This window comes from Diachasma alloeum, unplaced genomic scaffold (genome assembly GCF_001412515.2).
Source record: "Diachasma alloeum isolate Michigan unplaced genomic scaffold, Dall2.0 Dall_scaffold_00639, whole genome shotgun sequence".
Lineage (NCBI taxonomy): Eukaryota > Metazoa > Arthropoda > Insecta > Hymenoptera > Braconidae > Diachasma > Diachasma alloeum.
Genome location: NW_021680771.1, coordinates 91,950 through 102,332, shown reverse-complemented (window position 1 = coordinate 102,332; position 10,383 = coordinate 91,950). Strand labels below are relative to the sequence as shown.

The following is a 10,383-nucleotide window of genomic DNA, read 5'->3' as shown; positions in this document are numbered from 1 at the left end:
CCTTCAATTTTTTAGGTTTAAACAATTTCTACACAATAATCCTCTTCAATATTCTCTAAAAAACAACAATTTTCTACAATTTCTCAATTTTAAACTAAATTACTTTTTCTGAAAATGCTCAATTTTATCATATTTCACTCCTAATTACAACATTTCTCATAATTTTTCTTCTTCACCAATTTTATTATTCAATCTATTTACCTAATTTTTTTATTTGCCAACACTCAACTACACTTTTTTTTTTACTTCAACCAACAATATTTCTCAACAAAACAAAAAAACATTTTCAACACCAACCAAATACTACTCACTACAATTTTACGTTGTATGTTTGTGAACAAATTTTGTGCTACGATTTATGTTGAATAAACGATGAGAATCCAATTTGCTTTATGCCCATCGATGCGCCTCAATGACAGCTGGACCTGATTGAATTTTGAGTTGAATCGTTTCGGCGGTTTGTAAGTTATATTATTGAAACTAAAAATAAAATTTTATCTATTTTTTTTTCCAGTCGATTATGTAACGAGATTTTGAACTCTAATTGTGAACTCTAAAATTGAGACATAAAGCGACATCTAGAGGCGGATGAAGGAAGCCGGGACTAGATGAACTGAGCGACAAACCGATGAAAGACCTAAGGCATAGCAGTTATGGGTGAAGCTGCGACCCCTGGAGGTCTGGAGGACGTTACTAGACTATCGCTATTTTGGAATTCGCCCAGCATGTGCTAGGGGAAAAGGGGCCGACGTACAGGCTGTCCAACTGGGCGATTCCATAGGCTATGTCAGAGTAGACTAGGGGCCAACAGCCAGGTGAGCGGACTGGTGCCCCCGGAATCCCGTCGGGTTGATTGGTGGGGATAGGGTAACGGAATGACCTATCGTCGCTGAGATATCCAGACTAGGGGGAGAAGGCCCTAGTAAGATTCTGAGTTAGTCGAACGCGGACGCTCGAGCGGGGAAGTCGAAAGGATTTCTCCGGCATATACGGTGGTGTTAGCTTGAAAGATGGCCACGGGAATGGTCGGCGAATAGCTCAGCGCAGCCAGGTGCATAACTGATGGTAGCGAACGTAGGAGGATGCTCCTGCATCCCCCACAAACGGAAAAAAGAGTTATTTCGGAACTCTTAGTGACGAATTTGTTGTTTCTGGCGTTATCCGGCTCGGCGAAACAAATGTCGTGCGCATGGGCCCGTGGGTCTGGAGTAGAGATCGTCCTCCTGTCGACCCGACCATGTGCCAACATTCGAGTACCCGGAGACGGTGACGTGCGATGACCGAAGCGGTAACTGGTGGCCGAGAGTGTGGGCGGTTGTGAAATGGGTAACAGTGTTCCACTTTGGTCGGATCAGCCTCTCGGCATCCCAGGCTCTGAGGAGTGCCGGCTGATTCGCATCTAATTCTGAAAACACTCTCGGGTCGAAATACTCGGGAGGCGAAAGCCTACTGAGAGAGTGAAAAACCCTCCAGGACGAGAGTACATTCACTTTATATGGATGATTAGGCCGTGAGGCTTAATTTCCAGCCTGAAATACTGGGTGGTGACGTTTGGCATAAGATACTCCTGGTGGACCTCGCCCACTCTACCGTGTCACACTGATGCTAGCTGGGTAACCCTTTGCCCGGCCACAGAAGTCCTCTGAGTGGACGAGTTTGCCTCAGAGGCCGGTTTTCGTCGAACCTCCCGTGAAGGTTCGGCTGGCGCCCGACTATTGAGCGATAGAGACGGCTAAAAAGTAGTTTGGATTTTTCCTGGGTGAACAACCCGGGAAAATATCCTTACAATTACCGTGCGAATAACGTTTTTTTCCGGAATCTGGGTAAATTACCCTATTTAAAGTAAGAAAACAATGAGCGATCACCTAAATTTTCAATTGTCAATAACAAGTATTAAGGGGGAATCCTGGTAAAACTTTGAATTTTGCGATTAGTGACGGGATCCACCGAAAAACTTTAAATATATGATGGAGGTGATGAAATCGTTGGAAAAATGACGGACCCAACTCATTTTGTCTCGTATTTTAACTTAAATCTTAATTTTACGTATTTTTACATGAAAAATGCTCCTTGCACCACAGTTTCATTCGATCCAGATTTTCTTTTCTTTAGAATGTTCGTCTGACTTCAAAGAATAAAATCACGTATACTTTTTGCCTTACGTGGAATAGATCACGAAATAATTAATTTTTTTAATTTACTAATTTCATGCGGTTCTGCATGACGTCAAACAAATTGCGTAAATTTTTTTTATTGAAAAAACGTTCATTGCGTTATTCATCATAATCTCCAACAATTTCTAAAAACAATTTTTTAAACGTTATGCAGAGATGAGTGAAAATAGTCAAAGGAAAAAACCCAATGGATGGGATTTGAATTGAATTTTTGTAATCGATGCGTCTCTACATAAATTGATTCTCATTGGATTTTGAGCGAAATCACCTCAATGGTTGTTGAGTTTTTAAAATAAAACTTTCGAATTTTGCAATTGAAAAAAAGGTAAATTTGGAACATTTTAAAGTAGGTTAACTTTGAAGTTGAATTTTTTTGAAGTGGGTCAACTTTGAAGTTACAAATTGTTAAGTGAATCAGCTCTGGAATTGACAGAATTTTGAAGTGGGTCAAGTAAAGTGGGTTTAATTCAAACTAGATTGAAGTTTGGTCGGAAAGTTATTGGTTCGACCCGTAATAGGTCACACCCAATTCCACCAAACCCTACCGGTCATACCCCAAAAAGGAAGTGAGCGAAGCGCGTGACCGGGCCTGTTTTTTTAAATTATAATTGTAAAAACATGCGAATGAAAAATTATTTACAAATAATAGCAAAATAATAATTATCATTCATTTTTTCAAATTCTTTTTCAATACAATTAATATTGGTACAGTCGGAATCGCGTTAATCCAACTTGTATAAGCCTTAAATAAAATGATACTACATTGTACTATTAGAAATGAGAGATCTAAAATCTCGCCGTTTACACTATCATTTACAAGAGGGTGTGATATATAGAGGGGGATTATATTCCATTCGTATTTCTTTTTGATTCGTATTGTTTCTTTTATTTTTATTTTTTAAATGAAAAGTAAATGGGGACATGTGGTTCCTTTTAGGAAACGAAATTTGTTTCCATGGCTATTTAGTCACGGTAGCCCATATCCTAGTCAATAGCAGCCACTAGTACTGAAGGAGTCCTGGAAGAAAGGAAATAGGTACATATAGTTCCTTTTAGGAAACAAATTAATGCTTTCATGGCTACCTAGGCACGGTGGACCATACGCCAGCAACTAGCATCCACAACTACGAAGGGGGCCTTAGAAAAATCCTCATCTGCTGGCTGGTCTCCCGTAAAGTAGCCAGAGGACATTTTGCTGCCATATTGACGCTAATATCTAGCTCCAATATGGCACCCACGGGGAACCTCCTGGCGGTAGTCCTATAGTGTCCGCCTGATACATCAGATTCGTTTGAAAGGGGACGATAGCGAGTGGGAATTTTAAAGTGTTCAGGCACACTACTCACAAAGAGTAGCGCATATTAAAGATGGGTAAAGTATGTGAAATGGAATAAAATGGAGAGAGATGTTTGTAAATGCTTAAAATTAAAATATTTTATTTGTTGGGGGAGAATTTATTTGGAGCCGATCGGAGTTGGGGTTGTCCTGAGAAGTTTACAGGGTCGCAACCCCCTGATCCCCACCTCCGACAGGTGTTGACTGATCGGCTCGGATTTTGTGGAGGAGGAATGGTCAGGGTCTTTGCTTCCTTAGTCCCTGTCTCACTAAAGCTCCAATTAGAGTCCTTACTGTGAGTTCAGGACGAAGCGACGGATGAATTCATTGACAGCGTTCCAATGCTCTGTCTTACGCCACAGGCACTGTTTGCAGAATTCTGCAAAGAGAGTGAATGCCTCTTTCGACGACACAAGGGATTGTGCCGCCTCTGGCCAGCCACGATTCCCTATGAGATGAGCAATGCATTCCATCTGCGGCTTGTACTCCGGGCAATCGAGGAGGAAGTGTTGCACGCTGTCAATGTCTGCGCCGCACTCGCAACTCTTCCCATCGGCAAGGGTTCTGAGCTCAAGATAAGCCCGGAATTGACCATGCCCGGTTAGAACTTGTGAAATGTAGAAGTGAGGAGTAACAAATTGGGAATCGAGTCTCTTCAACACATCTGGGAAGAAAGCACAGGTATTTTGACCATCCTCCGCTCCCTGGAACTGGACCTTCCAAAGTCTCCTAACTTCATCTTTAATTTGCGTTACCGGATCTGGCTCGACGTCATTTTCTTGTATCTCGACCTCTTGGCCATCGAGGTCGAGATCGCGTTATCCCCATACGCCGGCCCTGCGTACTGCCCTACGCGGTCGCGCCTCGATTTCTCCGATGACGGCCAGCTTACCTATGGAAATCAAATATCGCGCTTCTCTCTCTTTGAAAAGTAGTTCTAACGGTAGAACTTCTGCCAAAGCGCACAGTGACTCATGCGAAGCGGTCCTGTATGCGCGAGTCACCGTTAACAAGGCAGTGCGCTGTGCCGCCCGAAGCGCACGAAGGTCGTGCGAATCGGCGCCGTTCAGCCAACACCCTGCGGCATAGGCTGCCACCAGTTCAAACACGCCACGATAGATCGTGTCAGTTTTCGCGGTGATGTGTTTAATGTGTGCTTTTACCCCCATTTCCCTGTCAAATTGTACCCCAAGGTATCGAACGCTGTCTTTGAATTTAATTTTCATGCCTTCAATCTTAATGGACGGGGGATGGCTCGCGAAGTTCGACTTTTTCTGCTGTTTCCTCTGTCTGTCCAGTCGCGCTCCTCCTTTGTGACCGATCGGGGCCCTCTTCCTCCATTCGCATTTCAGAATAATCGCTTCTGTCTTGCTTTTGGAGAGTTGAAGTTTGGCAGAATTGCACCATGCCACGATGTGGTCGGTCACTTGCTGGCCTTTTCTCTCTAATTCGGCGCGAGAGTCTCCTGTGACGACTACGATAAGTTCATCTGCGTAGGCGAGTCCGGTTTTGTGGAATGTCTCCTCGATGCTTTTGAGGAGCCCATCGAACATGAGATTCCAGCAGGCGGGGCCTACGACTGACCCTTGCGGGCAGCCCCTGGTCGCCTGCTTCTCTACCTCTTCATTTCTCCACATGATCTTCACTGTCCGATTGTCAAAGTAGCTCTGGAGTACCTTGAAAACAATTTTCGGACAGTGTTCCGCAAGTGCCCTCAGAACAAGGGGCCAACACACGTTGTCGAAGGCCCCTGAGATGTCGAAGAGCAGTCCGATCGCGTACTGCTCTGTCGACTCGTAAACAATTCGACGCATCTCTACGATCGCGTCTTCGGTACATTTCCCGGGCAGGAATCCGAACTGCTGGCTGGAGATATTCTCCGGCGCCAGCGATGTAGCATCGATGTGGGTTTTTAGGAGTTTCTCGAAGAGATTGCCTGCTACCGATAGGAGGCAGATGGGTCTGTAGGACTTTGGATCGGAGACATCTTTGTCAGCGCCCTTCAGGAGAGTGATCAAGGAGCCCACTTTCCAAGGCGCTGGAAAGACACCGCAGTCAAGGCAGGCATTGAACAGAGTAACGAAAACCTCTGGTTTTTCTCTGATTGCCTCTNATTCGACGCATCTCTACGATCGCGTCTTCGGTACATTTCCCGGGCAGGAATCCGAACTGCTGGCTGGAGATATTCTCCGGCGCCAGCGATGTAGCATCGATGTGGGTTTTTAGGAGTTTCTCGAAGAGATTGCCTGCTACCGATAGGAGGCAGATGGGTCTGTAGGACTTTGGATCGGAGACATCTTTGTCAGCGCCCTTCAGGAGAGTGATCAAGGAGCCCACTTTCCAAGGCGCTGGAAAGACACCGCAGTCAAGGCAGGCATTGAACAGAGTAACGAAAACCTCTGGTTTTTCTCTGATTGCCTCTTTGAGAACTTGTACCTCAATGAGGTCGCATCCTGGCGCTTTGCCGTTCAACATGGTGTTGATGGCTCTTTTGACATCAGTCGTGAAGTGTCCTGCGTTTGGGGTTTGTGGGTCAAGGCTCTGGGCCTCTTCCCTGATGCGCCGCTGCTCTGCTGTGTCCGGTCGGGATTATCGTCCGGGACATGGGTATCAAGGAGGCATTGAGCGGTCTCTCGCATGCTGAATGTCGTAGTTTCCCCGTGGCGAAGAGTACTGAAGACGGTCGCGACTCTAAGTTTATCTCCGGCGGCCTTGTAATTATACCCCCACGGTTCTTTATTCCCGACATTGGTGACGAATTTTTACCAGCTTGATTTCTTCGCGACCTATATTGCATGTTTATAGCCGGCCAAGGCCCTCCTGTACCTTCTTGCCTTTTCAACTTTGGTTAAAGGATCTTGCTCGGCCTGGAATACGCGCCTGAGTTTGAGTGCACGCTTGCGCTCGTTGCTCAGTTTAGAAGTCCACCACGGGTTCGCTCTCCGATAGTGTTTCTTCCTGGGTATCGACGCTTCACAGGCCCTCGTAAGAGCGCCCGCAAGAGTCTCTGCCATCTCCTCCATATCAGCCGCAAAGTCAAGACTGAGTCCCTCCAGCCTCGACAAGGACTCCTCTTTGAGGGCCGCGTCGAAGACCCTCCAGTCGGCTTTACGTACGTTAAACCTCCTGGGGATCCCCGCCCGCTCCGTCTCCGAGTCATTTGCCCCCGCCGACGCCTCAAGCCCCAGATCAACTTCTATTGGGAGATGGTCCGCGGTTGACCAGTCGCTGCGCAACTTCCAGCTTCGGACGTATCTGCCCATTGCGGGAGACGCGAGGGTGACGTCGATGAATGACGTCCCCCTGAAGTTCCTAAAAGTCGGGTCCTGATGTGTTTCGTTCAAGACCGTAAGGTCGTGTGAATTTATGAGATCCTCAAAAAGACCAGCATCGTCATTATGATCGGCTGAGGGATCCCATAGTGAGGAGCGCACGTTTGAATCCATCCCTATCGGAGTACCTTTTCGAGTTCGCCAAGGGACTTTTCTCGCGATTCGCTTTACTGGTAGTACTGCGATACCACGTAAAATGAGGTGCCCGGTCCTCTGATTTCCGCGCAGACCGTGTGTTGTGTGCTGGTGTGAGCTAAGTGGAGCATTTCGAGCTCCGGATTGCATAAGCACACGGCAGCTGAAGGCTTCCAAGATTTATTTGGGCGCCGCGTGGGTGGTTCTTGGATGAGGATTACGTCCACCTTCTTTACCGCGCTAAGTTCTCTAACTTCCGTAGCCACTATAGCTGAACATCCCATGTTCAACTGCATGACGTTAATTGGGGGGAAATGTGGGGTTGGCCTATTGCCGGGGTCGCGAGAAGAACTTGACGGTGAGTCCGCGGGTCCAGGGGTTGATGCTTGGGGGGGAGACGCAGTTTATTCTAGTCAATCTCATTTCGCAACTTCGAATAAGTGGAATGGACTCACCGGTTACTGCGACCGTTGGATGACCAGCAACTGAAGAAGGCTGGGGCTCCTGGGATCCCTCGTCGACCCGCTCCATGCGGGTGTTGACAGCGCAGAGGCTATTGCCCTGGTTCTGGAGCGGCGCCCGACGAGTGCGGGAGCAAGAACGAACCCCCGCGCCACCGACGCGCGAGTCGTTCCGCGAACGGCCGGCACGGGAAGCTCCCTCGTTGGGTTGTCCCTGCGATCCCTCGATGCGCGTTGCGTGATGACGACGCCGCGAGACCCGCTGTCCCTCCAGTTCTACTTCCGGAGGGTCCTCCCGACGCCGAGGCTGGGTTTCCGACGCCCTGCTCTTGTAAACGTTTGCTTCTTAGGTTGTACCCAATCATTATTGACTTATAAGGCCGGTCTGAGGCACGAGAGTTTTGAGTCGTTTGAATGCTCGACTTGCATCTGGTCCCCCTGTAAGAATCAGCCTACTCGTTAGGGGGGGGGGGGGAGTCTGCCAGGTCTCTCCTCAAGCACGTTGCTTAAGGGAGCCGGGCCCGGCCCGCTGTACGCGACCTGAAAGGGGAAATAGATGATTTACCCTGAAAAGTAAAGATAAAAACTGAAAATAATAACAAGTATGAGAGGGGAACCGGTTCCGTGCTTCCGAGCTGGGTAGCTCGGGGCCGGGCCCGGCCTGTACCTGAAAGAAAGGAGAATTAAGGAGACCCTGGGGAACCACCCACCCACCCATACCCCTAGGGCTTTATACGGAAAGCCCTAATGCGAGCGGCCTGGTGGTACACTACGTAGACCACCAGGCTTCTTGCAGGATCGCGCCCGCCCCCCTTCTCTTATCCCTCGCGGCCCCACCCTTCGCCCTCCCATGTTCAGCGCGTTCCCATTCCCTCTCGGTGTCGCGCCTCATTTCCACCGGATAGCCGAAGTGAAACCGATGACGCGCCGAACGCTCGCGAGAACCGCGATCACATTCCCCTGACTCTACGGGCACCGATTCCCTCCCCAACCCCATTATTTGGCCCGCGCGGTTCCTTTCCCGTGGCTGATGTCGCAGTTCCCCTTCCTCTTAGGAAGACTACTTACTCGAGGCTGGCTCGCTGCGCCGCTATGTCCCCCGCTTATAGGCGTGGTGTAAAAAGAGTTGTCAAGGCCCTTTGTCAATTGAGGAATTATTTCATTCGTTGGCCATCTCATAGGCAAGCTTTGGACACCTCCATGCGGATTGAGAGGAGATATAAGGTTCCTGGAGTTATTGGGGCAGTAGATGGGACGCAGATAAACATTGCAGCTCCAAAAGCAGATCCACAATCCTATATCAATCGTAAAGGAGCCCATTCTATACAATTACAGGTACTCTATTAATTTTAAGGTACTCTATTTTTACAACTATGAAGAATTTATAAAATTTTGAATAAATACATATACTACAGTAATTCATATTTGTTCATAATACAGGTTGTGTGTACTGATAAATTGGAATTCATTCACTGTTATGCTGGACTTCCAGGGTCGGTACACGATATGCGTGTTTTCAAGTATTCGGGTCTACAACAAAGATGTACTGAGGAGTATTTTCCAGAAGGCACTCACCTTTTAGGTGACTCTGCTTACACTTTGCAGAAGAATTTAATTGTGCCGTATCAAAATGATGGACATCTAACAATTGAGCAGGTATATTTTAATAAAACATTATCTAGTACTCGTATGATGGTTGAACGTTCTATTGGCCTTCTGAAAGCACGTTGGAGATTTTTTTTAGCTAAATTACCTATGAGACGAACGGATTTGATTCCGTATTATATACTAGGCGTGTGTGTATTGCATAACCTTTGTCGGAAAAGTGAAGATACCTTTGAGTATCCTATTATTATATAAGACAATACAGACGTTAACGCTGAACAATTGCAAGTTAATAACGCATTACAACTGGAGGGTCTACTAGAAAGAGAGCGTTTAAATAATATTGTGAATAGAGACATCGAATGAATTAGAGTATAAAAATTTGCACAACGTATTGATCAAAGAGCCTATACAATTTCGAATATAACCATAATTTGCGAAATATTTGTAATACTGAGTTTTGATAAAAAATGAAACAATTTAAATTGTCGACTGAAAAAAAATTTTTTTTGTACTAAGGAAAAAATTAAACTATTACCTATCTTGATTTATTTGCTTTCTTCGTCTTTATTCCTACGTATAAAATCTACATGTTTAGAAGCTTAAATTTCACATTCCATTTTCTGAATTGCGAAAAAAACACTTAAATTGTACATTTGCTGAAAAAATATCTATTCCTTAAAGATAGTTACAAAGGTAATCGTGATCCTTTTCTATAACCATACTTATTTCAGTAATTTTTTCGTTTTCAATCAAACTGTCTATTACTTAATCTTTCCTCTTTACTTATTGCTATTTTCAGTCCGATGGCATGAAGAAGTTATGATTATTTTAATTCCATTAAATTATACGCATAATTTGATTGCTGGGAAATGTTTATTGCAGACTGTTTCCAGGTCACTTGAACATCAAAAGCATCAAGAGCTTTCTCCTCATGAGTTTCTATAATATTATTAAAACTTGTCGTTGGCTGGGAACACCCGAAAAACGATAAGTTGGAAAATTTGTGAACTTCACAAAACTCTTCATCCGGTTCTGAATTTGCAGGCATTAGGAATAATTCTGCTTTATAATCCAAAGAAATGTCTTTTGGCACATGACAGTAAAAATCAAGTGTCTTGTATACAGTCTGCTGAATTTGTGACATATCTTCTGGTAAATCAATATATTTGATTCCGATCGTAATATTTAAATAATAGATTGATCGCTCATGAGCTAAATTCATGAATCTAACTTCACATGTCTCCAAGCACTTCAGAGAATTCGACAATAATTCGTCTTTTAAAAACCACCATGTGTAGTCATGTAATAATAGATGGGATATAACTGTAGTTAAACCGG

The 10,383-nt window shown here is 45.5% G+C and overlaps 1 pseudogene; it reads left to right on the top strand.

Moving 5' to 3' along the window:
* The first annotated feature begins 8,529 nt into the window (after window positions 1-8,529).
* On the top strand, window positions 8,530-9,408 carry LOC107043834 (annotated as a pseudogene).
* Window positions 9,409-10,383: the final 975 nt, after the last annotated feature.